The sequence below is a fragment of the Mustela lutreola genome, chromosome 18 (genome assembly GCF_030435805.1).
Source record: "Mustela lutreola isolate mMusLut2 chromosome 18, mMusLut2.pri, whole genome shotgun sequence".
Classification (NCBI taxonomy): Eukaryota; Metazoa; Chordata; class Mammalia; order Carnivora; family Mustelidae; genus Mustela; species Mustela lutreola.
This window is the reverse complement of record NC_081307.1, coordinates 17,510,173-17,536,610: the sequence shown is the minus strand read 5'-3', so window position 1 is coordinate 17,536,610 and position 26,438 is coordinate 17,510,173.

Here is a 26,438-nt window from a genome sequence, read left to right as displayed (position 1 = left end):
TCTTAAAATGATATTGGTGCCTGGGTGGCTAGGTAGCTGAGTCAATTTGGCTCAGACCATGATCTCAGGGTCATGGGATGAAGCCCTGTATCAGGCTCTGCTCTGAGCATGGAGCTCCCTTAAGATTCTCTCTCCCTTTCCCTTTTCCCCTACCACTGCCATCTCTTCAAAACAAAACAAAACAAACACATTAAAATGCAGTGGTAAATATTTCAGGGTGGTGTTGGCATAAAGATAAGCAAATGTCCACTGGAACAGAAAGAATATGTATGGAAACGTGACAAAATAGAGATGGCATTGAAAGTTGAGGAAGCAATTACTTTCCATATTTAGTTACAGAGAAAAATGAAATAAAACCAGATTCTTATCATACCCTAAAAGTCAAACCAATTCCACCTAGATCAAAGATCCAAATGTAATATGTGAAATGACAAAAATTTTAGGAGAAAATATAAGACAATATCTTTGTGATCTTGGGCAAAAAATTGATATTTTTAAAAAGATACGGAAATTAAAAACCATGAGTAAAACTTAAGTGAATATTTTCATTATAAAAAAGGAAAGAAGAGACCATGCTAATTAAAGTTAGAACAAGGCCATTCCTCAGAAGGAAATAGGTATTCAGGTGCCCACCATATTTTCTTAATTTAGTTTTTAAACCAATCGTTTACCTATTTGTTCAGACTTTTAGGAAATGAAGACAATGAATAAATTTGTCAGGAAACATCACCAACTCAATTTTTACATTGTCAGGAATAAACACCAATAATTACTAAAATTTCCAAAGTTCAAAGACGTGTATATAGACTTTTATAAAGATCAAAAGTGCCACAAAAATGTAAAAGCACCCTTCAGTTAGGAAGAAAAAATATTAAATTGTCCTTACTGGAGATTTTAAAGGTCCCTATAGTAAAGCTAATGTCCACAGAATTGAAAGTACAAGATTTATCAGCCAGGTTTATTTTATTTTATATTTTAGAGAAAAAAATAAAAGCATCGAACACCATTTGACATAGATATTTTGTTCTTTGTGTAATTCAAATGTGTTGAGGAAATATATAACATTTCAGGAATACTTTATATCTTACACTTTAGCAAAGCACATCAAATTCTTAAACTGCAGGGAATACCTCACTGAAATCCAATACAGAACTTAAAAAAAAAAAAAAAAAGTGGCTTGTAATATCCCATTTTAAAGAATGGGAGAATCAGGGTAACTTCTTATATCAAATTTCACTTCAAATATCAATTTTTCAGACTTCACCACAAATATCAATTCTTCAGGGAAGCCTTTCCTGCAGTGATCACTAGGCACACACTGTACTACTCGAGCATTTTTCATACTGGCTGCTGTGCTCCATGTTGACAGTGTTGTTGACTGCATTTCCTTGCCACTGAAGCTCCGAGTATTACTTTCCACAGAGTTTGCAATGGGCCAGACATTCTCTAAGCAATTTGCAAACATTAACTCACTGAATCATCACAACAGTCCTGTAAAGTAAGCATGATTATCTTTTCCCTTTTACAGATGAAAAAATAGAGGCAAGAAGTTAAGTAATTTGTCTCAGGTCATACATCTGCGAAGCAGCAAAGTCAGGACTTAAATCCAGACAGTGAGAGTTGCCCATGCAGATATAAGAGCTGCAGACTTACTCAGCTATTAGGGAAGACAAAAAACAAACAAACAAACAAACAAAGAAAAAAAACCCCAAAAAACAACAAAAAAACCAAACACTAAACAAAACAAAATAATAGAGAACTTGCCAAGACTTATACAATACCAGTTTTTAGACATAGGCCAATGAGCACTGCAAGGCTATTATCCCTAATGAAAAGAAATCAAGGAAAATGATTCCAACCATAAATCAGACTTTTTTTTTTTTTTTTTTTTTTTTTTTTTTTTTTTTTTTTTTGGCCTGGAAGCTATTTCCAGACAGCAGGGCAGTGCATAGAGGGTCAATCTCAAAAGAATCCAACAGCTCTGCTAAATGAAAGAGGCAGTGGTCAAATGTGTAGGAGTCCAAGATGGCTTAAAAGTATGGGTCCTCGTATCAGGAAAAGAGAGAGAGAGAGAGAGAGAAGCAAAAGGAAGAAAGAGCTCAGTTCTCTGTAATGAACGTCTTCTCAAATTTTTGGTTGGTTATCGAAGAATAAGCACAGGAAAAAACTCTATGAAGTTTGAGAAAGGGCTGCTGTGAAAGAAAGTACAATTGTCTAAAAGCTAAAATTGAACCATTGCAAAACCTCACATAAGGCTGAGAATCATTTGATATTTTTGTCTGCTGGATTAAATACAACTTCATGAGTACCTGAAGCATTAAATGAGGACCCAAGGGGCATTATGTCTTAGTAGTGGGACTAACTTGCCCTAGAGTAGAGATCACTCTAGACTCACACACAAATTAAACAGACAAACAAAATCCCACATGTGCGCACACACACACACACACACACACACACCCCTCTATGAAATATTTGCAAGTAGATTTTTTATAAGTGATTCAAAAAAATTTTTTAAAAAGATTATTTATTTATTTATTTGACAGAGAGATCACAAGTAGGCAGAGAGGCAGGCAGAGAGAGAAGAAGGGAAGGCTCCCCGCCGAGCAGAGAGCCTGATGTAGGACTGGATCCCAGGACCCTGGGATCATGACCTGAGCTGAAGGCAGAGGCTTTAACCCACTGAGCCACCCAGGTGCCCCTCAAAAATTTTTAAAGAAACAAAAGTTACCACTCAACAATGAAATTTTACAATGTCCAGCCTCCAGGCAAGAATTTTTAATTATCCAAAAAAAAGAGGAAAATATGACTTTTTTTTTTCAATAGTAGAAACAAATCTTGAGTAATAAAATGAGGAATTATCAGACAAGAGTTTTAAAACAGCCATGTTTCAGGACATAAGAGAAAACATGATCACAAGGATAAAGAGATAAAGCATAAAGATAAAAGATAAAGAGATGTGAAAAACATCATGAGACCCACATGTATAAAAAATAAAATAAAGGAAATAAAATGTTTACTTTAAATTAATACCAAATCAGATATTACAGTAGGAAAAAAATAGTGAACTTGAACACATGCAGAATGAGGCATAGAGAGAAAAAAACTTAATAAAAATAACCAGAACCAAGTGCTCTATGGGATAACATTACTAATATATGATAACTGAAGTTCAGGAAGAAAAAAGAGAAGTGAAGTTCAAAAAATAAACTATTTGAGAAATAAAATGGAAAAAAATGTACAAACCAAAAAAAAATTATTTTAAGAATATACAAACATTTACAGATTTGATAGAGGATAAAATCCCACAGATCCAAGAAGCTACAATGAAGCTTAACAAAAGAACAAACAAAACGATATCAAAGTCTATCACAGAAGTTGTTGAAAACTCAGTTCTACAAGCAAAATCTCAAGATCAACCAGAGATAAAATGGACATTTGTTTGGTACAGAGGAAGAAGGATTAAAAACAGTAGTAACTGTCTTGTCAAACATCATGCAAGCCAGAAGATGATGGAAAGAAAGAGAAAGAGATCAACCTAGAATTCTTTCAGAATGACATCTAAGATAAAATTGCTAAACCTGTGGGAATTAAATTACATAATCCTAAACACTACACAGTATTGGGAAGTGTGTGGGGTATAGCAAATCCAAGAATGTGGTTCCAGAGACAGTGCTCTGAACAGCTGTCCCTACTTTATCAGACCTATTTCTATTCTGAGACCAGCAGGTAAGAGCCTGTTTTCCTCATTTATACTGAAGGAGCCTGAAACCAGAAGGAATCTAAAAATCTGATGAAGGATCTGGTTGCAGAACTACCAAACCTAGTATTTTGATTCCATGTCTACTCACTGCACTGTATCCTTATTTCTGAAATCTACATGTTCAAAGTCTTAACCAAGGAGTAGGTATTATACAAATACATTTTAAGACATAAGTAGCTGGTGAGGAGGGAGAGTATTCCCTTCCAATGCAAAGGGAAACTAAGTGGTTAGAAGACTATGGGACAGTGGGTCTTGTTTCTACTATAAATCAACTAATATCTTTTAAATTATGCATCCTTTCATACGTACCTATTTTTTTTAAAAACAAAACTTAGCCAAATGATAAGGATGCAATAAAAATAAATTGCCTATAAGTTGCCTGTGTTTATGTTTGAATTTTATTCTAATTTTATTATAAAAAATAATCTTATACTTGGAAAATACATAAAAAATATATCATCTTGCTCTTTGACCATTCTTTATATTTACTCAGTTATTTTGTTTAGTTTATCTATATTTTAAATGGTAATCTTTTATTTGAAATTTTTACTTTTTTAAAAATTAGTATTATAACAGGCAGGTTACCCTGATCGTACAGCTTTTTCATATATATATATATATATATGTATTTTAGTGGTTCTATCTTATTCTTTTGGATATTTATGCTAAAATATAGTTTGCAGTTATTCCAAATGTTGAATGTTTTGGTTGTTCATAATTTTTCACTTTGTTAATTGTGCAGTGAAAGTCCTTAGTGCATGAAACATTGTGTTTTGTTTTTAGGTTTATATTGAGATAAATTCATACAGTTTACTTTGAATATGAAAAATATATGAATGTTTTTAAAGACTGGCTTATATCTCTCTATTATGCACTGTATTTCCTCTGTTTTTAACAATTACCTTATTATCTTCTCAGAAGGCTCCATGACCTCTGGGGCAGTGTTTGTGTTCTTTACTGCTCTATTTTAGTGTCCAGCAGGTGGAAGTGACTGATTTTACCAATAGATTCCTCCCAAACTGTACAATTCCACATTCTCATTGCAGTGGTGGGAAATGTCTATTTCTCCTTTAATTTATTAGGTTTATAATTTGTTTATTTCATTTCATATTTTTTTCATTTTTTAAAGGATTTTGTTTATTTGAGAGAAAGAGAGAACATAAGTGGGGGGAGGGGCAGAAGAAGAAATACCAAGAAATAAGCTTATTAGATAGCTTCAATACTTCTTATTGGTGCAATATCCAATCAAAATTTCTACTAATCTTTATTTTTTTCAATAATTTAATTTAAATTTTTTCAGTGTTCTAAAATTCATTGTTTATGCACCACACCCAGTGCTCCATGCAATATATGCCCTCCACAGTACCTCCCACCAGGCTCACCCCACCCCCCACCCCACCCCCACAACCCTCAGTTTGTCTCTCAGAGTCCATAGTCTCTCATGGTTTGTCTCCCCCTCCAATTTCCCCCAACTCATTTCTCCACTCCATTTCCCAATGTCCTCCATGTTATTCCTTATGCTCCACAAGTAAGTGAAACCATATGATAATTGATGCTCTCTGCTTGGTTTATTTCACTCAGCATAATCTCTTCCAGTCCCATCCATGTTGATAGAAAACTTGGGTATTCATCCTTTATAATGGAGGCATAATACTACATTGCATATATGGACCATATCTTCTTTATCCATTCATCCATTGAAGGGCATCTTGGTCCTTTCCACAGTTTGGTGCCTGTGGCCTTTGCTGCTATGAACATCGGGGTACAGAAGGCCCTTCCTTTCACTACATCTGTATCTTTGGGGTAAATATCCAGTAGTGCAATTGCAGGGTCATAGAGTAGCTCTATTTTTAATTTCTTAAGGAATCTCCACACTGTTTTCCAAAGTGGCTGCACCAACTTGCATTCCCACCAACAGTATAAGAGGATTCCCTTTCTCCACATCCTCTCCAACACTTGTTGGTTACTGTCTTGTTAATTTGGGCTGTTCTAACTGGTGTAAGGTGGTATCTCAATGTGGTTTTGATTTGAATCTCCCTGATGGCTAATGATGATGAACATTTTTTCATGTGTCTGTTAGACATTTGTATGTCTTCTTTGGAGAAGTGTCTGTTCATGTCTTCTGCCCATTTTTTTGATGTGATTCTCTGTTTTGTGTGTGTTGAGTTTGAGGAGTTCTTTATAGATCTTGGATATCAGCTCTTTGTCTATAGTGTCATTTGCAAATATCTTCTCCCATTCCGTGGGTTGCTTCTTTGTTTGTTTTGTTGACTGTTTCCTTTGCTGTGCAGAAGTTTTGATCTTGATGAAGTCCCAAAAGTTCATTTTTGCTTTTGTTTCCTTTGCTTTTGGAGACATATCTTGAAAGAAGTTGTTGTGGCCAATGTCGAAGAGGTTACTGCCTATGTTCTCCCTTAGGATTGTGATAGATTCCTGCCTCACGTTGAGGTCTTTTATCCGTTTTGAGTTTATCTTTGTGTATGGTGTAAGAGAATGGTCCAGTTTCATTCTTCTATACATAGCTGTCCAATTTTCCCAGCACCATTTATTGAAGAGACTGTCTTTTTTCCATTGGATATTTTTTCCTGCTTTGTCAAAGATTATTTGACCATAGAGTTGAGGGGCCATATCTGGGCTCTTTACTCTGTTCCACCTGTCTATGTGTCTGTTTTTGTGCCAGTATCATGCTGTCTTGGTGATCACAGTTTTGTAGTAAAGCTTGAAATCGGGCAACGTGATCCCCCGTTTTGTTTTTCTTTTTCAACATTTCCTTAGCAATTTGGGGGTCTCTTGTTCCATACAAATTTTAGGATTGTTTGTTCCCAGCTCTTTGGAAAATGCCGGTAGAATTTTGATCAGGATGACATTGAAAGTAGAATTCAGGGCGCCTGGGTGGCTCAGTGGGTTAAGCCGCTGCCTTCGGCTCAGGTCATGATCTCAAGGTCCTGGGATCGAGTCCCACATCGGGCTCTCTGCTCAGCGGGGAGCCTGCTTCCCTCTCTCTCTCTCCCTGCCTGCCTCTCCATCTACTTGTGATCTCTCTCTGTCAAATAAATAAATAAAATCTTTAAAAAAAAAAAAAAAGAAGAAAGAAAGTAGAATTCATTTCAGATCTTTCTGGATGGATCCAAATTAAGATATCTATTAATACAAATCATCTCAAGAGTAGGCCAAATGAGAGAAACTATAATTACGTTGATAGGTGTTAAAAAGACTTTTTAAGGAGAAACATATACAGTATTTATTCTGATTAAGTTTTCATAAATGAATTTCTTAGGAGCACCCATATATAAATATATATAATATGTATACACCTATATATAAGTATATAATTTTAACTTAAATTTAAATATTTAAAAGCACAGATTCAGTGAACTTAACTTATATTTAACCATCATGCTAGTAAGGAATATGAAAGAATTACAAAGTATAAAAAAATTCTATGGGATTAGAAAAATAGGATTTGAATAATGAGAGATTAATTTGCCTTCCTCTATTTAAAAATTCAAAACATATAGCTGTTAATTCCCCCCAAAGAGTGAATACGTTTAATAGCACTGAAATGTCAATGAGTTATTTTTAATATTATAAAATGATTCTAAATTCACATGGAACAACAGTGGAATAGAAAAAATATTGAGTAAATTTGAATAAAGATAAATATCCTGTGTGATATCTTAAAATTATGTTAGTTATAAAAGTATGGTTTTGGTGTAAGAATTAACATAAGATCTTGGAAGAGCAGAAAGTTTAGAGATAGATTCAAGCATGTATAGTCCATTCAGTATACATGCAGCATTTTACATGAATCAATAAATAGTTCTGGGCTAATATCTTTCTTTTTCCCAGTTAGCTAATATAATTCCAGATAGTTTTTAAAGTTAAAAGTAAAAGTAAAACAATAAAAGTGCTGAGAAAAAAAAAGTCTAAATGAACATGTATTTGATCTTGGAATTAGAAAAGGTTTCCTAAAGAAAGAAACACAAAAATAAGTACTGATGGATTTGTGAACATAGATAAGAAAATCACAACTGAAATAATCTTAAAAGCACCAGTTAATTGGAAAAAACTACAGAATTTTGATAAGCACATAAAGAAAAAATACAAATGGTCCAAAGAAAAATGCCAAAGGATATGAATAAATAATGCACAAAAATAATCATAAGGGGCCAATAAATGCTTAAAAAGAAATGTTCATTCTCAAAGACCATTAAAGATGTACAAATTTGGGGGCACCTGGGTGGCTCAGTGGGTTAAAACCTCTGCCTTCGGCTTAGGGTCCTGGGATCGAGCCCCACATCGGGCTCTCTGCTCAGCAGGGAGCCTGCTTCCTCCTCTCTGTCTCTGCCTGCTTCTCTATCTACTTGTGATCTCCATCTGTCAGATAAATAAATAAAAGCTTTTAAAAAAAAAAAGATGTGCAAATTTAAAAGTTTACTGTTATTTACTTATCAGATTGGCAAAGATTTAAAATGATGAACACATTCAGAGTTGGCAGCATGCGAAGTGACAGGTATTTTCATACATCGGTAAAGGGAGTGTAATTTTTTTCAATCATTATAAGGGTAATCTGGCAATTAAAATCAAGACTCTGGATATTACATGTACACATATTTTATTTCACTGTTTCTACTTTAGACTGTATTAGAAAGAAATAGGCATAGTTAATGCACAGAGAGTCTTTTACAAAGATATTGCTGCAGCCAGTTAGTTAAAAGTAGTTCACGTGAATTAAGTAAGGGTATGTTTTGAATGAATGAAAACACCAAGTTTTCAAAATGAGTTTGAATTTCAGAAACTGCTCAAGGTACATTATTAAGTGAATAAAATATACAACTGCATGTTTATCATTAAATGTGTAGCTACATTTGAGCATGAAGAGGTTTGCTGCGTAACTCTTGTTGGGCTAGTTAAGGAAAATTCTATGATTTTCTTTCACTATTTTTCTAGTATTTTATATTGACTGTGCAATAATTTTATAATCAAAATAATATTCTTAAGAGAATAAGCCAAGATTCACTGTCTGTAAAACTACACCTGGGAAAGGGGCTTCAGTAATCTACCTCCTGAGTCTTACGAGATTATGGTTAGCAGCAACAAGAGAGGTATAAACTATTTGGAGGGTGAGTCAAGAGATTCAGAGAGACAAGAGATTTATGCATCCTTTTAGGATACTGAGTTGCCACTTAAGCATTTTGTCAGTTGCTTTAAATCTTTCACTTGGTCACCGTTAATGCACTAATTCTCGGTGATGACCTGAAGAACTTAAAACACTTTCTTAAGCAAGTAAGTTTATTCCCAGAAGCCAGCTCTCAGTAGAACTTAGGCACCGTTTTTAAGAATGCACAAGAGCAAGACCACCCATTTGCTTAAGGATTCAATAAGCCGGGTTTGGCAAGTCAAAAGTTTGTAAGTATTAGTAAATGGTGAAGAAAGTTTCTGGTCCTTTATTGAACTCAAGAGATACAGAAACACTAGTGTGTACAATCATGGTCCAGTAAGCAAGGATGTGTTTTACAGGCCCTCCAAAGCAACTGGCAGCCCAGCATGGTGCTCTCAGGCAGGGGAGAAAGCAGAAGGGAATGAGGACTTGCTGTAGTTCAACAAGACTGATTTACTGAGGTTAGACTCAAAAACTCCAAAGGGACCTGCAATAGCAGGCAAATTATAGAAAGAAATTTAGGTCACTCTGGGTTATTAAAACAATTGCAAGATGTTGCTTCTAGTGTCTGGCTACTTTCCAACAGGCACATGGCATTTCTCATTAGGCTAACTTATTCATGTTGTTTAATGTTGTAGGCCCTGTCCAGAACTAGGCTATATTTATATGATACGTACAAGAATTGGTATATTTGTTAAACGGACATAAAAATTATAGAAACTATCATGAATGTTTTATTATGGTAAGTTTACAAATTGACTGGAGTAACTGTACTCTACCCTGAAGGCTTCAGCAGAAAACAAAACTGGGAATTATGGTATATCCCTTCTATTGTAATGAGCTATATATTTGTTTTTCTGGTTCTCTGCTCAAGCAGAGTTTCTTTTTTTCTTTTTCTCTTTCTTTCTTTCTTTCTTTCTTTCTTTCTTTCTTTCTGTATAGAGGAAGAGAGAGAATCCCAAGCAGCCTCCATTCTGGGCATAGGACTCCATCCCACAACCCTGAGGTCAAGGCCAAGGCCAAAATCAAGTGCCTGATGCTTAAATGACTGAGCTACCCAGGCGTCCTGAGGTCTAGTTTCTTTTTAAGTAAAATGTTCAGAACAAAAGATCATAGCATGATAACGGGAGTGAAGTATAAGACCTAACTGTAAGAAAAGCCCAGTAAGAAAAAAACTAATTAAGAAATTATTATCATATTTATAAAATGTTCTGTATTTTTTTTAAATAAATGGAGTCATAATGAAATGAAACACTCAATTTTTTTTAGAACTTCTCATCCATTCATGTTTTCATTCATTCAACTAATAACATGTTTCCTTATTGAGTCTCTAACTTCTAGACATCATTCAATGAAAGCGATATAAAAATGGTATGGAATCTCTATCCACAAAGAGATTGAGGGAACAAATGTACTATCAAGTGATCTCATCATGAAATAAGTGCTCATAAAATTATGCTGAAAATACTACACTCATTATAAGATAAAATGAAATGTACAAAGCTTATAATGTGCTATGTATTTTATAAAAAGTGCTACAGTATATTAAATAATGTGTCATGCCAGGTAGTACAGAAGGGACAGTATGGCATGAGATAATGAACATGAGCTTTTAAATCTGAAGGATTTAATACATATAGTACCTAAATAACTTTAATTCTTCTGAGTTGTAGGTTTTGTGTTAAGTGCATATAACTTTACTTATGTCACAAGTTTTTTTCTAAGATTCCTAAAACAAAGAAAGAAAATAAAAGAGCTCTATGTATCTTAAGAATGCATATACATTTTTATACTTAATTTAATGGTAACAGTCTCCAAAGAGTCCAGAAGAATTAATATGAATTTTCAAATACTGGATGCATTACATTTTGAGAATCTAAAAACGTGTATCAAATCAATAATTATCATTTCTTTTTTGAAAAATTGATTTGTTATAGTCTTATAATGCTAATTTGATAAGGGAGCATGAAAAGTCCTTGGTGTTGCCAATATGATTTCTAATTCTGCAACTGCTGCTCCTATGGCTAGTATTGCTACCAGTACCATCATTATACCGGCAAAAGTTCACATATCAGGGCACCTGGATGGTTCAGTTGGTTGAGCATCCAACTCTTGGTTTTGGCTCAGGTCATGATCTCAGGGTTGTAAGATCGGGCCCCAGGTTGGGCTCATGCTCAGCATGGAGTTTGCTTGGGATTCTCTGCCTCTTCCTCTTCCCCGCCCTCCCTTTGCCCCCAACTTGCACTCTCTCTCTCTCAAAAAAAAAAGTTTGCATATTTCCAGATGCTCTATTTTCAATTGCTGACTATCAACTCTACAGAGGAGTACCAGAAAATTCTGTTACAAAAAAGTTAACCTCATTCAGTTACTGCAGTAACACAGAACATCATTTGACATACTATTGCCATAGTCTGAGAAAGGGAAAGTCAGCAGAAGAAATTTATAATGTTTTAAGGTCTGGGATATGTGATTTTTAAGGTGATTCTTCAAACACTTGAAACTCATTGGAATTGGGCATAAATTATGATATAAAAACTTTAGACTGCTGGGCACAGTAAAGGGAAGATTTTGAAGTGAGTCTTGAAGAGCTGCCATTAGTCTTGATAAGCAAGCTATTTTTGGCCAGTTCAATTAATCTCTCAAGCACTAGTAGTTCTTGGAGCAGGTAGTTAAGTTAATTTTGTTTGTTTTCAGTAAATTTTAACATAGGGCTAAGAAAATGTGTTGGTTTAATATTCACAGCATGAGCTTGAGGGAACATTTCAGAATTAGGCTACCAATTTGGATTTTTGAGAACCAAAAGATAAGAAAAAATGTAGGGACAGTACGTGTAATAGGTAGGAATCAAATGTTGCTAGCAACATGCCCCCAAAACAAATTTATATATGCATACATGCATAATATTATCCTATCAAATTATACATATTTATAAGGTATAATTGGTACACATTTATAATAGAAGTTAATGGCTTGAAAGTCTTTATAATGCTATATGTTAGCTATGTTTCCATACCAGAAAAGAAAATTTTTTGAGTGAGAGAGAAAATTTTTTATACAGAGGGTGGGGAGAAAGGAAAAGGGTGAGGAGAAGAAAGAATCTTAAGCAGACTTCTCACTCAGCATGGAGCCCAACTTGGGGCTCAATCTCATAACCCTGAGATCATGACCCTGAAATCATGACCTGACCCTAAATCAGGAGTCAGCCATGTAACTGACTGAGCCACCCAGAAACTCCTCCATATCAAAAATTTAATTTCAGGGGCGCCTGGGTGGCTCAGTGGGTTAAAGCCTCTGCCTTCGGCCCAGGTCATGATCCCAGGGTCCTGGGATCGAGCCCCGCATCGGGCTCTCTGCTCAGTGGGGAGCCTGCTTCCTCCCCTCTCTCGGCCTGCCTCTCTGCCTACTTGTGACCTCTTGTCTGTCAAATAAATAAATAAAATCTTTTTTAAAAAATTTAATTTCAAAGGAATATATTACCAAGACCAAAATTTCAAAGATGACATCACAGAAGAGCTGCCTGGATTAGTGATGAGTCTTTATAAGATAGAGTTGTAAGCCTGTATCTTTGTTTCCTAAATGGCTTTTGAGTTGTGACTTAGGAAAACAAACTTTGGGTATTATTTTCTACTTACTGTTTATCTCTATGCCGCATAGGATCCATCAGAAAAATAAAAATAAAAAACAAAACTCTGAGGAATAAGTAGCAGTATTTCTTTCTAAATAGTTACATGTCATTTCTTTAGCCCTGTCATTTCTTTCTCTTTTTCTTTCTGTTCATTTTTTTATTGTTTCCTATTATACTACTTGTTTCTATGGAGATATGATTGACATACAAAAAAGTTGTACATGTTTGATGTATGCATCCTGATGAGTTCAAAGATAGTATGCACCTGTGAAACTGTCACCATAAACAGTGACATAAACCATCATTTTAAATGTAACTTTTTGAGAATAACTATTGCCACTTTTGGATATATGTCATTAATGAAACTTGTTTGAAAGAATTATTTTGTTTAGAAGTTTCAAAATGTCATTTTAAAGATATGGAGCTCGGAACTAGTTAAGTCTGGTTTTAACCCTTGGATCTGGCACTTGCCACTTGTGTGATTCTGGATAATTTACTTAACCTACTGAAACCTCTTTTTACCTGGAAGTGGAAATAATAACACTTCTGTGGGGCTGGCATGGGAATTAAATGAGGTAACGAAAGGCAAGTGTTAAAACCATAGCAAACATTATAGGTCTAATTGAATCCCCACAAAAATTCTTTTTTTTAAGATTTTATTTATTTATTTGACAGAGAGAGATCACAAGTAGGCAGAGAGGCAGGCAGAGAGAGAGAGAGGGAAGCAGGCCCCCCACCGAGCAGAGAGCCCGACGCGGGACTCCATCCCAGGACCCCGAGATCACGACCCGAGCTGAAGGCAGAGGCTCAACCCACTGAGCCACCGAGGAGCGTCCCCCACAAAAAATTCTTAAGTGGAAGTTCTAATCCCCAGTACCTCAAAATGTGACTTAATTTTGCAATAGGGTCATTGCAGATGTAATCATTAAGTTGAGGTCATCAGGGTGGGCCCTAGTACAACATTGACTGCTCTCTTTATAAATGGGGAAATGGGTGCTTAAAAGATTAAGGCATGTGAAGATCTGAGTGATGCTTCTGCAAGTCAAGGAATGCCAAAGATTGCCTGCAGGCCACTAGAAGCTAGACAAGGGGCATGAAACAAATTCTCTCTCACAGCCCTCAGAAGCAAACAATGTATCTATCTGCCTTGAGCTTGGATTTCCAGCCTTTGGGACTGTAAAACAAATATTTGTCCTTTAAGCCCGTAGTTTGTGTTACTTTGTTAGGGTAGCCCTGGCAAGCTATCCAGTGAACTATCAGCAAACCTTCCCTCTGAACTAGTTTTGTTATGATCACCAGACTAACCAAATCAAGGTGAGTAATCTATTATTAATAAGCAATAAAGATTCTATTTGCTCTGTGTTTCCACATTCTTATATTATTATGTCATTTGTTTTATGACTAGATATGGAGAGGTCCCCAACATCAGATTTATATAAAACCTCAAAGCCATGTTATTCTGTTCCTATGGAAACGGAAATGATATTCTGTATTTTGAAAACAACTCATTAATTGAAATGAATACTTATAACCAAAGTTGACTGGATTTCTTTTATAAATGTCCTCCAAAATATAGACTTAAATAGAAGCATTTTTAAGTGAGTACTGAGTAATTTCAAGACATATTCTTTGCTTTTTTCCCCCCCACACATTGTTTTTGGAAAAGCGTAGTAATAATAATAATAAAAAGGTGCTTTCTATTTCTTTTGCTAACCTTCAGGCTATGAAAGGAAACTCATATTTAAATTGCAACATTGTAAAAACTGGAGGCCTTAGGGCTAGAGAAAGATCCTCCAAAAAAACATTTAGAAAAATTCAAGTACTTATTGGCTATGCCAGCTGGGAAGTTTTCTTAATTGAATGGTGTTAGATTGTTTGGAAAGCAGCAGGAAAATATTGCCATATGTATAAAAGTCAACGTCTCTCCAAGAGGAAAGATAAGAAAGGAATTGTTTATTTGTTATATATTTTCCTATATGAGGCTTTAAAGTAGCTGTAACATACCATTTATATAACCTGAATCCAAGCTAAATTGATCATTTTCTAAAGGACTCCTCGTTTGGAAATGGCTTCTCAGAGTGAAATCAAGACAGCACTCATTTTGCTAGTAAAATAACTAGCTATATTATTTTTAAGGTTGACAACACCAAAGCATCTTCTGCCATTATTATTACCGAACAGCATGGAGAGAAAAACATGGCCCAATTCCCTCAGGAGATTAGCCCCTAGCCTTCATTTGAGTCAACGATGCAATCAGAACAGGCATTCATCAGGACTTTTCGTTGCTTTGGGGAGTATTGGAAATGGCAGTAAGTTAAGAAGTCCTTGGTGATATTTTTATTTATAATAAGAAATATGTATTTAGTCTTTGTCCCCCTTTCTGGCAGAGAGCTCTTGGGATTTCCTGAGTGATGAGACTGATGATGGTGTTCTGTTATGTTAACAAGGTGACTTGGAATACCCTAATATCACCTAAGGTTTGGGGCTGGTTGTCAGGAGAACCAAGGATATGATTAGAGGGTTGAAACTTTCAACCTCTGGGGAGCGTAGAGGGGGCTGGATGTTGAATTAATTGCCAATGGCCAATGCCAATTGCCATGTTAATCAAACATGCTTATCTAATGAAGCCTCCAAAAAATCCAAAAGAACTAGGTTCAGCGAGCTTCCAGGTGGTGAATCCAAGGAGGTGATGGCAGAGTGGTGTGCCTGAGGAAAAAATGGTGCCTCCACACCATTTCCCCATGCCGTGCCCCATGCGTCTGGCTGTCCCGGACTTAAATCCTTTTATAATAATCTGGCACTTTAGTAAGTAAAATAGTATCCTGATTCTGTAAGTCTCTCTAGCAAATAAATTGAACTAGAAGAAGGGACTGTGGGAACCTCTAATTTATAGACATGTGGTCCAAAACACAAGCGACAATCTGAGCTTGTTAGTGGAGTCTGGGGGATTGGAAAACTTGTAGTGCAGAGCCCTTAATCTTTGGAACCTGATGCTATTTCTGATAGATAGTTCCAAAATTGAGCTGAATTCTTGGACACCCTACTGGTGCCCAAGGAATGCTTGGTGGTGTGTGAGGACTCCCCCCAGCCCCAACACAAACATTAGAATTGGGTCCAGGAACTCAAAAAGACTGTCTCATTTGAAACATAAATATGAGGGCAAAAGAGAGCTAAAAGTCATTCATTCATTTAACAAATAAGTATGGACACCTGTTCCATGAAAGGCAGGTAGCAAGGTGCAGAATACACAGTCATGAATATAGCAAAGTGTCTGTCTCATCTATATGGGAAACAAAAAGATTTATACAAACTGCAAATTCTGACTTCTATGAAGGAAGCAAACCAGGTATTTTAATAGAGGATATGAGGGGCCTGAATTACTCTTCCTGAGAAGAAGAGTAATTGAAGTTAGGAACTGATAGATGAAGAGAGGCAAGATTTGCAAACAGGTGAAGAGCATTCTAAATTCTAATAACACCTGAAGAAGCCCAAGGTAGAAACAACTTGCTATGTATTCTGGGAACAGGGCAAGAGGGTGAGGCTGGAGATAGAACAGGGAGCTGCTCACAGAAAGCATTCGAGGCCATAAGGAAAGGTCCCGATTTTCAGTTTGGAAAAAGCACTGGGATAATATTGAATTTTTATAGCAGGAAGATTTTCAAGACTGTTTAGTGATTTCTTGGTTTTTCTGTTTTGTTTCTTGTTTTTTAACTGTGGTTCTTGTTTGGAGATTACTTTAAAAGAAGACTTGATTCAGTGGGAACTGGTGAGTGGACCTCCTCAAATAACTTTTCACCTTATTAGCATTTACTTTTTAGTGTGTTTTAGCATGTTTTTTAGTATGTTTCAAACACAAGGGTGTTTCAGGTGAATCTGTTCTGTCCATCTTTCAGATACTTAAAAAAATTTATTCCATTGGGTAAGGGGTGACTGTGCTTAGAGCAAACCCGCAGTTTCCTTCTCGTCTCATTTGAACCCCCATTTCTCACCAGAGTTATAAAACTGAACTCAGGGCTGCTTGAGTGCCTCAGTTGTTTAAATAGCTGACTCTTGATTTTGGCTCAGGTCATGCCTTGGGCTCTTTGCTCAGCTGGGAGTCTGCTTAGGGATTCTCTCCTCTGCCCCTCCCCCTGCTTGTGTGCATGCTCTCAAATGAATCAATTTTTAAAAAAGAAATCTGAACTCATACAAAAGTGAAATTGTGCTAATTACCAATTTCGATCCTGATAATTTACAGCAGCTTATTAAAATTGCTAGTTGCCTTTCTACATATCTATTTTTATTTTATTTAGATGCATTTGAAGTGTGTAGAAACAAGCCTTTTAAACAAATTTTGTTAGAAAACAAATTTAACACAATATGCTTTGTTGAACTTCTGTTCTTTAAATTATGAATAAATGCGTAGTAGTCAAGTATCTATTGTTTCTCATCACATATAGGAAATTCTTACATGTTTCTCTCACTATAATCTATAATACAGATTAAAACTTTGGAAAATTAAGCAAAATAAATGAACTTAAACAAATCAAAGCAAAGTAAAACTACCACTGACAACTCAAAGTCATACTTTCCTGTTTAACTCAGGTTAGTGCCTATCTGGCTGCTTAGGGCCACTTGAAATACAGTTCCAATGCCCTTTGAAAAAGTGTATTTTCACCCATTATATACAGGCTAAGGTTTTTTTTTTTTTTAATCACCTTATCAAGATATGATGTCTGTTCCATGCAGCAAAAAAGTGCTTTCAGCCTTTTCCATTTTTGACACTCATGGAAAATAATACAAATTGTTCAGTCTTCTGTGATATGTAGCTGAAACTGGTCATATCTGTCTCTCGCCTCACAATGCATTACTTGGGCCCCCCAAGGACTGAGGTATTGTGAATCCCCTCACTCTCCTAAATTCCATGGCATAATAATACAAATGTATGAGAAGCTCTGTCCTGATCATTTCCTAGACTTACCTCAATACTGAATCCATGCTAAAAACTGAATTTTAAAAAAATTTTTATTTTTAAAAAATACTGAATTTTTAAATCTTTTAAATACTCACAATTATAACATGGAATTGATGTCCCCAGTAAGACCACTGGCAAATACTCTTGTAGGGATCATGGGAAGAAGCTCGTATGCCTGACACAGCAGCTTCTCTCAAAGCACAGATGATCATGGATGACCCCCCCCCTTTTTTTTTTGCTTGGATTCAAACAAACTCCAACCATTATGTATAATGGATTTATGCAAAATGATGTGGTAAATTTGAAATTCAAGGTGACTGTTATAATGACCTACTTTGTTGAGAATGTATTGGAAAATAAAGACAATGTTTTATGGTTTGTGTTCTTACATTGCTTTTGCAATACCCTACCTGGCTTTTTAAATAAATTGCCTTCGCCCGGTGTTTAGGATATCTTTTTTATTTTCTTTTCCATTTTTTACACTACTTAATCATCTACAGAATTACTCCTGTGATTCTTTTAGATATTTTAGATGAAAAGTCAATTTCTGTGTTGATTATTACTTGGCAATTGCCTTCCCTTCTCATCAGTTCATAAATTAGGAGTTGTTAGGGCACTGGTGAGTTTACAGTAATGACATTTGATCTTCATCAAATATTTACCACAAATCTACTTGATTTCAAAGCAGCACAGGATTTCCTTGGGATTTTAGGTCTGGCATTTACTACATGTGTGGTGAATAAGAATGTCGTACTCAGAATTACTGTGACAATTACATGGAATAATATGTGTTGGGGATTTATTTAGCACAATGTGTGGCTATTTGTAATTATCCAACAAAATATAAAAGAAAAATTAAAAGGTCCTTTGTGTCTACTCTGGTTGTCATGGTATTACCAAGATTCAAAATCACAATCCTTTTGATGGCAAGGTAGAAAATGGATTAAAGGAGAGGAAAGGAGTCTGAAAGAGTCTTGGACAGGAGATGATTAAGTTCTAATTGGAGATATGTTTCAGTTATGGAGACATGTTTGTGTTACGTTATGGAGATATGTTTGTGGAACTGGAAGGTAGAATTTGCAAGACCCTGTGGATGACAAAATGGTAGGAGTAATGAAATGGGACATAAAACAAAAGATCCCGGAGTCTGTCTAGAGTAACTTTATGGCTAGTGCTGCCCCTTCTGTGGTTAGTTGGAAATACCAGCTTTAAAAAAGTTAAATTAAAATGGTGACACAGGGGGGGGCGCCTGGGTGGCTCAGTGGTTTGGGCTGCTGCCTTTGGCTCGGGTCATGATCTCAGGGTCCTGGGATCGAGCCCCGCATCGGGCTCCCTGCTCCACAGGAAGCCTGCTTCTCTCTCTCTCTCTCTATCTCTCTCTCTCTACCTGCCTCTCTGCCTACTTGTGATCCCTGTCTGTCAAATAAATAAATAAAATCTTTAATAAATAAATAAATAAATAAATAAATAAAATGATGACACAGGGCGTCTGGGTGGCTCAGTGGGTTAAAGCCTCTTCTTTCAGCTCAGGCCATGATCCCAGGGTCCTGGGATCCAGCCCCGCATCCGGCTTTCTCCTCAGCGGGGAGCCTGCTTCCTCCTCTCTCTCTGCCTACTTGTGGTCTCTGTCTGTCAAATAAATAAATAAAATCTTTAAAAAATAAAATAAAATGGTGACACAATAAATAAGTTTCCATGGCAGGATCTATGATACTTTCATTATTCACAACCTTTCTTCCGAAGACCCAAAGTGACTAAAAAGCAGACATGTCTATCTGTCATTTTGGGCCTTCATTCAAGTCCATTGTCCTACAGGCTATAACCTCTTTTAGGTACCCATCTTTTTTGTTTAGTTCCTGTTTACATATTAATTTACTTGAACTGTTGGTAATATCAAATGATCATATGAAGCTTATGATGATGTTTTCTGTTTGGAAGGTTAGAAAAAATAACCTGGGGTTTAATGGAGAGTAGGAGGAAGAAAGAGGAAAGAGAAGAGAAGCACTTACTGAGTCTTCTATAAATCCCTGAAACCGGGCCTATTCTTCAAGTAAAAAATAATAATAATAATAATAAAAATAATAATAAATCTTACAGTCTTTCAGTTTAAAAACCAAATATTGAAGAAAAGAGGAATTTTAACTAGAGCTACTTTTTAATGAATGTCTTTAGCTATGCTGTACAAGTTGAAGACATATTGTTCAAGAGCAATTGTTATTTCCATAAACTTGTTTTCCTCTTATTGCTTCCAGATGATGTAAATAGATTTTCTTCCTTGAGGTTATTTCTTATATGACTAACCAGTAAGATTCACATTTTGGGCTCTGTTGCAGAAATTCACAAAGAAATATTTTGAAATAACTTCTATTCCTTCTATAAGTGCTAAGTCCATATTTCGTCTGTCATTCTCTATCTGTTCTCCATTTCTGTCTCTCCCTCTTTTTGGAAATATTTGGCCAAAGTTAACGTACAACAAATACAAAGAACATGCAGCTCCTCTAATAAAGAGATGTCCAGATCATGCACATAATTCTATTTCTCTTTAATACCTACCCTTTTTTGTAACGATTTTCCACTTAGAGGGACAACTACATCCCTTTGGGATATGAAGGTAGCAATTAGTGTCATCTAGTAAGACAGAAAATATTGCTTCATGGAAGTTCACCAAATAATCATAGGAGATAATATCAAATCAGCATAGGAGATAATATAAAGGGAATGCTTTGTGTCCTCCATCCCATGCAATATTGTGAGAACATGTTTTTTGGGTTTTTTTGTTGATGTTGTTCAGAATTGTTTTTGTTGTTGTTTGTTGTTGTTCTTGCTGTGGTTAGTTTGAGAATCCACTCCACTATGTAAAGTTTAAGAAAGAGATTGATGATAGGTATTAAATGGATTGCAGAATCCTTAGGAGGCTTGAAAATACAGGCATTAAACTTTGTTTTTGGGAACATCCCAAACTTGCCACAGATTGGTGTCTCCGCAGGATCTGCTTCTCCTCCCACTCTGAGAAGCTGCCTGCTGAGTTGAGAAGCTACTGTTGTTGCTGTCAGCTCTACTATTATACTGTCTCTGACAAAATTTGAACCCCCAAAATGCGTGATCTGCAATCTACCTTCTTCCCCTTATGGTTCAGTTTTGAATTCAAGTCCAACAAGATGTTGCCTTGCAGTACAAGAAGGCCCACTGGAATGTGGTTAGGACTGATGACCAGTGAACAACTTCTCAGTATTTGCTATACCTTTATTAAGCCATGTACTCTTCACAACCATCATAAGAGATCAAGAATAGTGGTATCCCCAATTTACATGAGGGCATGGGGGCAAGACAAGTTCATCTCCTTATTTAGGGTTACCCACCTAAGAGGAAACAGAACCAGATTTTGAACCCAAGACACACTGGCTCCTGAGTCTTCTCTCTGGCCGTCTTACTTTGCTGCCTCTCCAGGAGCTGACTTCAACTTGTGCCTTGTGGAAAATGACAACAATATTTAATGAGGGGGTCATGTTTTGAAAGCTATTTCTAGTTGTTTATTTTTCCATGCCTTTTGGCTATGACAACAGAAAGCATATAAGATTGGAAGTAGAAATAGACAATGAGACTGGAAATCTGGATTTTCGTGATAGTTCTGACCATGATCTGGGTGAGATTTAATCAGATTTTTTGGCCTTACATTCTTCTTTAGATAGTTGGGACAGATCAGCATATTCCAAAGGATTTTCTGTGGAATACTATTTCTGAAGATGCTCCTCAAAAAAGGGTCCTAAGATCATATATGGGTACAAAATGCCATACAATACAATTTGCTCTTAGAGAGTAACAATGCATGTAGCTTTTTTAAAGGCTCAGAGTACAGCCAAAAGGAGGAAAAAAAATTTAACCTTGCTTGACTCAGTACATCATTAAATAGTTTTGAAAAACTTTTTTTAATCAAATATCTCCAAAATACTGAGATAGAGGATCACTGAAAATACCTTGAAGAGGTAAATGTGATAATTTTCTCCAGGTACTCAGCAGAATCACAGTATGCATTAGTGAAGACTCTTGATTGCAAGAAACATGATTCTCATCTAGCTTAAATAGACAAGAACATTCAGTAGATTCCATGACTTTTGGATGAGAATAAGAGAACAGGATACAACCAAGCCTCAGGAATACAATAAACCCAGACAGAATAAAAACTAGGTCCTGTCTTCATCTCCTGTCTGATTCTTTTGTATGCCGAGGCATTGTTGTAACCAATTGCAAGTTAAAATGTTCTTGTTCAGTCTTCAGACAGACGCTCCATAAAATTTCTCTTGGCCCCAGTGTAACATTTTTGTGGAGTGATCTAATTCGCCCAACTTAAGCCGAGGATCCATCCCTGAGCGTAATGCCTTCAACCAGATAAACAAGATCACCTTTTTAAAAAAGATTTTACTTATTAATTTGACAGAGAGAGACACAGCTAGAGCAGAACACAGCAGGGGAAGTGGGAGAGGGAGAAGCAGGCTTCCCACAAAGCAGGGAGTCCAATGAGGGCCTCAATCCTATGACCCTGGGATCATGACCTGAGCAGAAGGCAGACAGTTAGTGACTGAGCCACCCAGGTGCCCCAACAGGATCATCTTATAAAAACATAACAGCTCCATGTAAATGGAGCAAGGAAAAGCAAGGCGATTCCCAGAAATGGGAAAGTGACCTGGGCACAAAACAGGAGAGCTGGTAAGTGTTTGGTCAGTCCAGGGTTTTATTGACTGAATAGTCATATGTTAAACCTTGGAAGGGTCTGTTAAGGAAACTCTGATCCAAATTCAAGTCTGGGTCTAAGGTTTTTTGTATTTACAATGAATTCTAAATAAGTAGTCTTGGAAAAGACCATTAACAAGAGAAATAATGATTGGTTTGTCTCAAAGTCTTATTGTATAGCTTCTCTGATCCAAAAGCACAAGTAAATGGAATAGAATATTTGGGAAGTCCTTAACTCTAAAGATAAGTAATTCACTCCCCATGTCTTTATTTAAGTCTTTGGACCTATTGATCTAAAATTTTAAGTTGATTTTCTAGGCAATAGACAAAAAAAGTGTCTTATGAGCCTTTGGAGACCAGTCAACCATTGGGGCTCTACTCTATTTCTGTCTTATCAGCATCTTAGCTGTCACTGATGAAAACAAGATGCAACTTAGGTCCTTTTTAAGGGCAGGAATTCAATTGTTAAGCCAGTACATGTACTGAAGTGAAGTTTGTATCAGGAATGCATTGTTTCCACATTCATATTATTTGTACCTTCTCTAGGAAGGGAAACAAGTTTTCTTTAATTCTCTAAGGCTCAACTTGATCATTAATTCCATTAAGTGAATTTAACTTCAGATAGTAGCTAAATTTGTCATATTATACATGCATTATGCTTCTGGGAAATAAAAGAGCCATTCTAGAATGTTTAAGACCGTCAATCTTCATCTGTCCGTTTTCTTGCCAATCTGATTTAGTGTAAGACAAGTGTCCTGTGAATATATGGGATTTCCTGAAGGACAAATACTGTTGAACACATGTGTTATAGAGATTATCAAGGATTGTTTATTTTTTTTAGCTTCTATAACTCTTAGCCCACACCTGAAGCACTTATCCTCCTGCACTTCAGCTTTACTGCACCTTACATGCCTCCAAAGCATGGCAATTTAAAAGGCTCTAGATCTGAGGACTTAGGGCCGAATAAAACTGATTGACAATCCAGCTTTGTTTTGAAGCTAAGTGGAAGGAGACATACTTTCACTTTGCTCCTGAGATGAAACCTTTATTTTAATTTATAGTTTTCATGATCTTCATCATAACACTCATGCATCCATCCTATTTGCTAGATTCTATATATATGTTTATGTACTTTCTATATCTGTATATTTTTTAATCATCATAATCAACTAGGGAGGTATGTATTATTATTCCTACTTCAACAATGAAACTGAGTTACGATAAAATTAAGTAATTTGGGCAAGGTGAGATAGACAATGGTAACTGGGACAGGGCTTGAACTTAAGAATGACACCAAATTCCAACTCAGGCAATTGAAGAGGATGATAACATTTAAGTGGCATTCATTAAATAATAATTTTTTCAAATGTTTACTATGCATGCTGTCTTCCTTCTTGGGTGTTCTGTATTTTGCTTGTGACCTAAGAGACTTCCCAGAAATCTAACCCATTGTAAGACAGGCTGCTGTCTTGTCTTTGCTATCTTGACCTTGTTCTAAGGCATAAACCACATTTCTCAGAGCCATATCACAGTTCTGGAGTCAAATACCTAAGTAAGTTCCTATGTGCTATTGTGCAAGCTCTAGACTTCTGAACTGATGAAAGCCTTTTTCTAATGCTTAGCTTACTCATGAAGGCATCACAGTTTACTCCTGCTTGGATTTCCAGAAGGGCAAATGCCTAAAGTTTTTCCCTCACTTCTGATAGGGTTTCATCTAGATAAATCCACTGTAAGTTGAAAATACTATAAACTGAAAATGCCTTTAATACACTTACTGAACATCTTAGCTTAGTGTAGCCAACTGAAATGTGCTCAGAACACTTATATTAGCCTACAGATGAGAAGAGTCCTCTAACACAAACCCTGTTTTATAAAACTGTGTTGAATATCTCCTGTAATTTATTGAATACTGATTGAACTTATTGAATACTGGAAATGAAAAACAGAATGGTTGCATGAGTACAGAATGGCTGTTAGTGTATCAGTTATTTACCCTCATGATCAGTGGCTGACATGGAGTTCCCACTGCTCAGCATCATGAGAGTTTATCAGACCACATATCACCAGCCCAGGAAAAGATCCAAATTCAAAACTTAATGTTTACCACGTTCACACCATCATCACGTCAAAACATCATAAGCTGGGGAACATCTGTGTTTTCTTTCTTAACAGATACTTACTTTGGTGACATTCTCCATGACTCTGACCCCCTAATAGAGCAAACATGATATTTTTCATCTAAACTTTGATACTTGAGAGTGAAAAGTGTGTTAATTACTGACAATTACCCTGGCACTATAGACCTATATTGGCTCCGTCCTGAGGAAAACAGGATGCATGATTACTCTCCTTCTGCCCATTCTAACCCTACAGAGTCTAGGTCCTATCCACTGAATATTTGACTGGAATTTCTGTGGTTAATACTTACATAAAATTTTATTGCCCTACAATAACTGCATTTAGTGACTTCTCTAAGACCTATAAAGCTTTATGTTAAGTCCCTTATATGTAAATGACATCCTCACATAAAATATCAGACTGCTGTAATTGTGCCTAATTTTTTATATATGAAATAGTATTGCTTAGACTTTAATTCATTGGTACAAAGCTATATGCCTAAGTTTTGTGGTGTCAATGTTTAACAGATTGACAAATTTTTTTTTTTTTTTTTTTTTTTTTTTTTACCACCCTAACAGATTGACAAATTTGAGAATATTTCAGGGGCTTCTTTTTCAGGGACCTGTTTCTCCCCATCTAGTGATATGAATAAGCAAGCAAATTATACAGCTTCCTTGGGTAGACAGAAAAGTAAGGAGCCCCCAAAGTGTGCAATAAATTCTGTGTGGCGGACACGGTCTCAAGGAAAGAGGATTCAATAAACAACTTACCAAAGACCACAAGGAACAGTACAAACCACATGATCAGAGCCAGAAAAAAATTATGCCGGCTGCACCACAGGTGAGGGTCCACAGGGGATACCCGGAGCTTAGGGAAGAAGGAACAGCTGTTGACAAAGGAAATACTGCCTACTAACTGCAGAAGAAACAATAAGAAAGGCCACAGGGACCTGGGAAGAAACAGACAAACAACAGTAATGGTCTCAGTTGAGAGCAAGAGCACGTTCCTTTGTAATGGTTAAATCAGACTATTTCTGCCCATCCTTAAAAGCCAGAGTCCAGAGCTCAGTCCATGAAACCTGCCACATTGCTTCCTTGTCTGGTTTCATGAAGCTTTCCGTTTTTACTACTCAGGGATTTACACTTATCAACATATGAAGTACAGATACTTACATGTAACTTCTTTTTTTCTGTTAACACACGTGTTCATTTTAAACAGATTTGTAAAGAGGAATTTTTCAAAAAAAGATCCTTATTACATTGCCAATCAAGATTAGTGTGATTCATCTCCATGCCATTTTATTACTCAAATTTGAGGAGTATCCTGACCATTTTATGGGTATGAGGCTTATTTTTGCCTTAGCAAAATATATGCAGAGGGATTTTCCACAGATACTTTACACACTAAACTTGACTCTTAGGATATGTCCTAGCTTAAATCAGAGCATTAATACCCTATATCATCCTTTTCAATCAGTATGTAGTGATAAATTTAAATAAAGTGAAAATATAGTGTTAGAAATAACATATTGTCATATGGGACAACTTTCAAATGGCGAGAAAAACATAAAGTATCTTTCTTTGAAAGGCATTAGATTTAATCCAGTACTTTCAAGGTACTTTCCAGCATTTATTTTTTATATCCACATAGGTCACTCGGCAATGTTTTTTTATCCAAATATGCCATATTTCACTTATGGAGTCCTTATAAATACAGTTTAAGAATGAAGTCCAAATAATTCCTATTTCTGGAAAGAACTGGTATGAATGTGTAACCTAATATAATTTATGAAGGAAGTTTTACTAGATAAATATACATAACCCATAAGAGATAGATATTATTTCAATTATTACCCAAAACAAACATGCTCACTAGAGAGCAGAGACCATATCTTTAATTAGCTTAATACTTTATATATACAGCATTGGGAATAAATGGTACCAATGAAAGCATTTGCATTCTAAAGAAAATGTTTAATTTTTTATTTTTGTCACTTAATGGCCCAGACAATAGATACCAGAGGGTCTAAGCACATCTTCTTTCAAACCCCAGATGGGTTGCTGCCCTCGGTTACACTGGCTGATTTTGA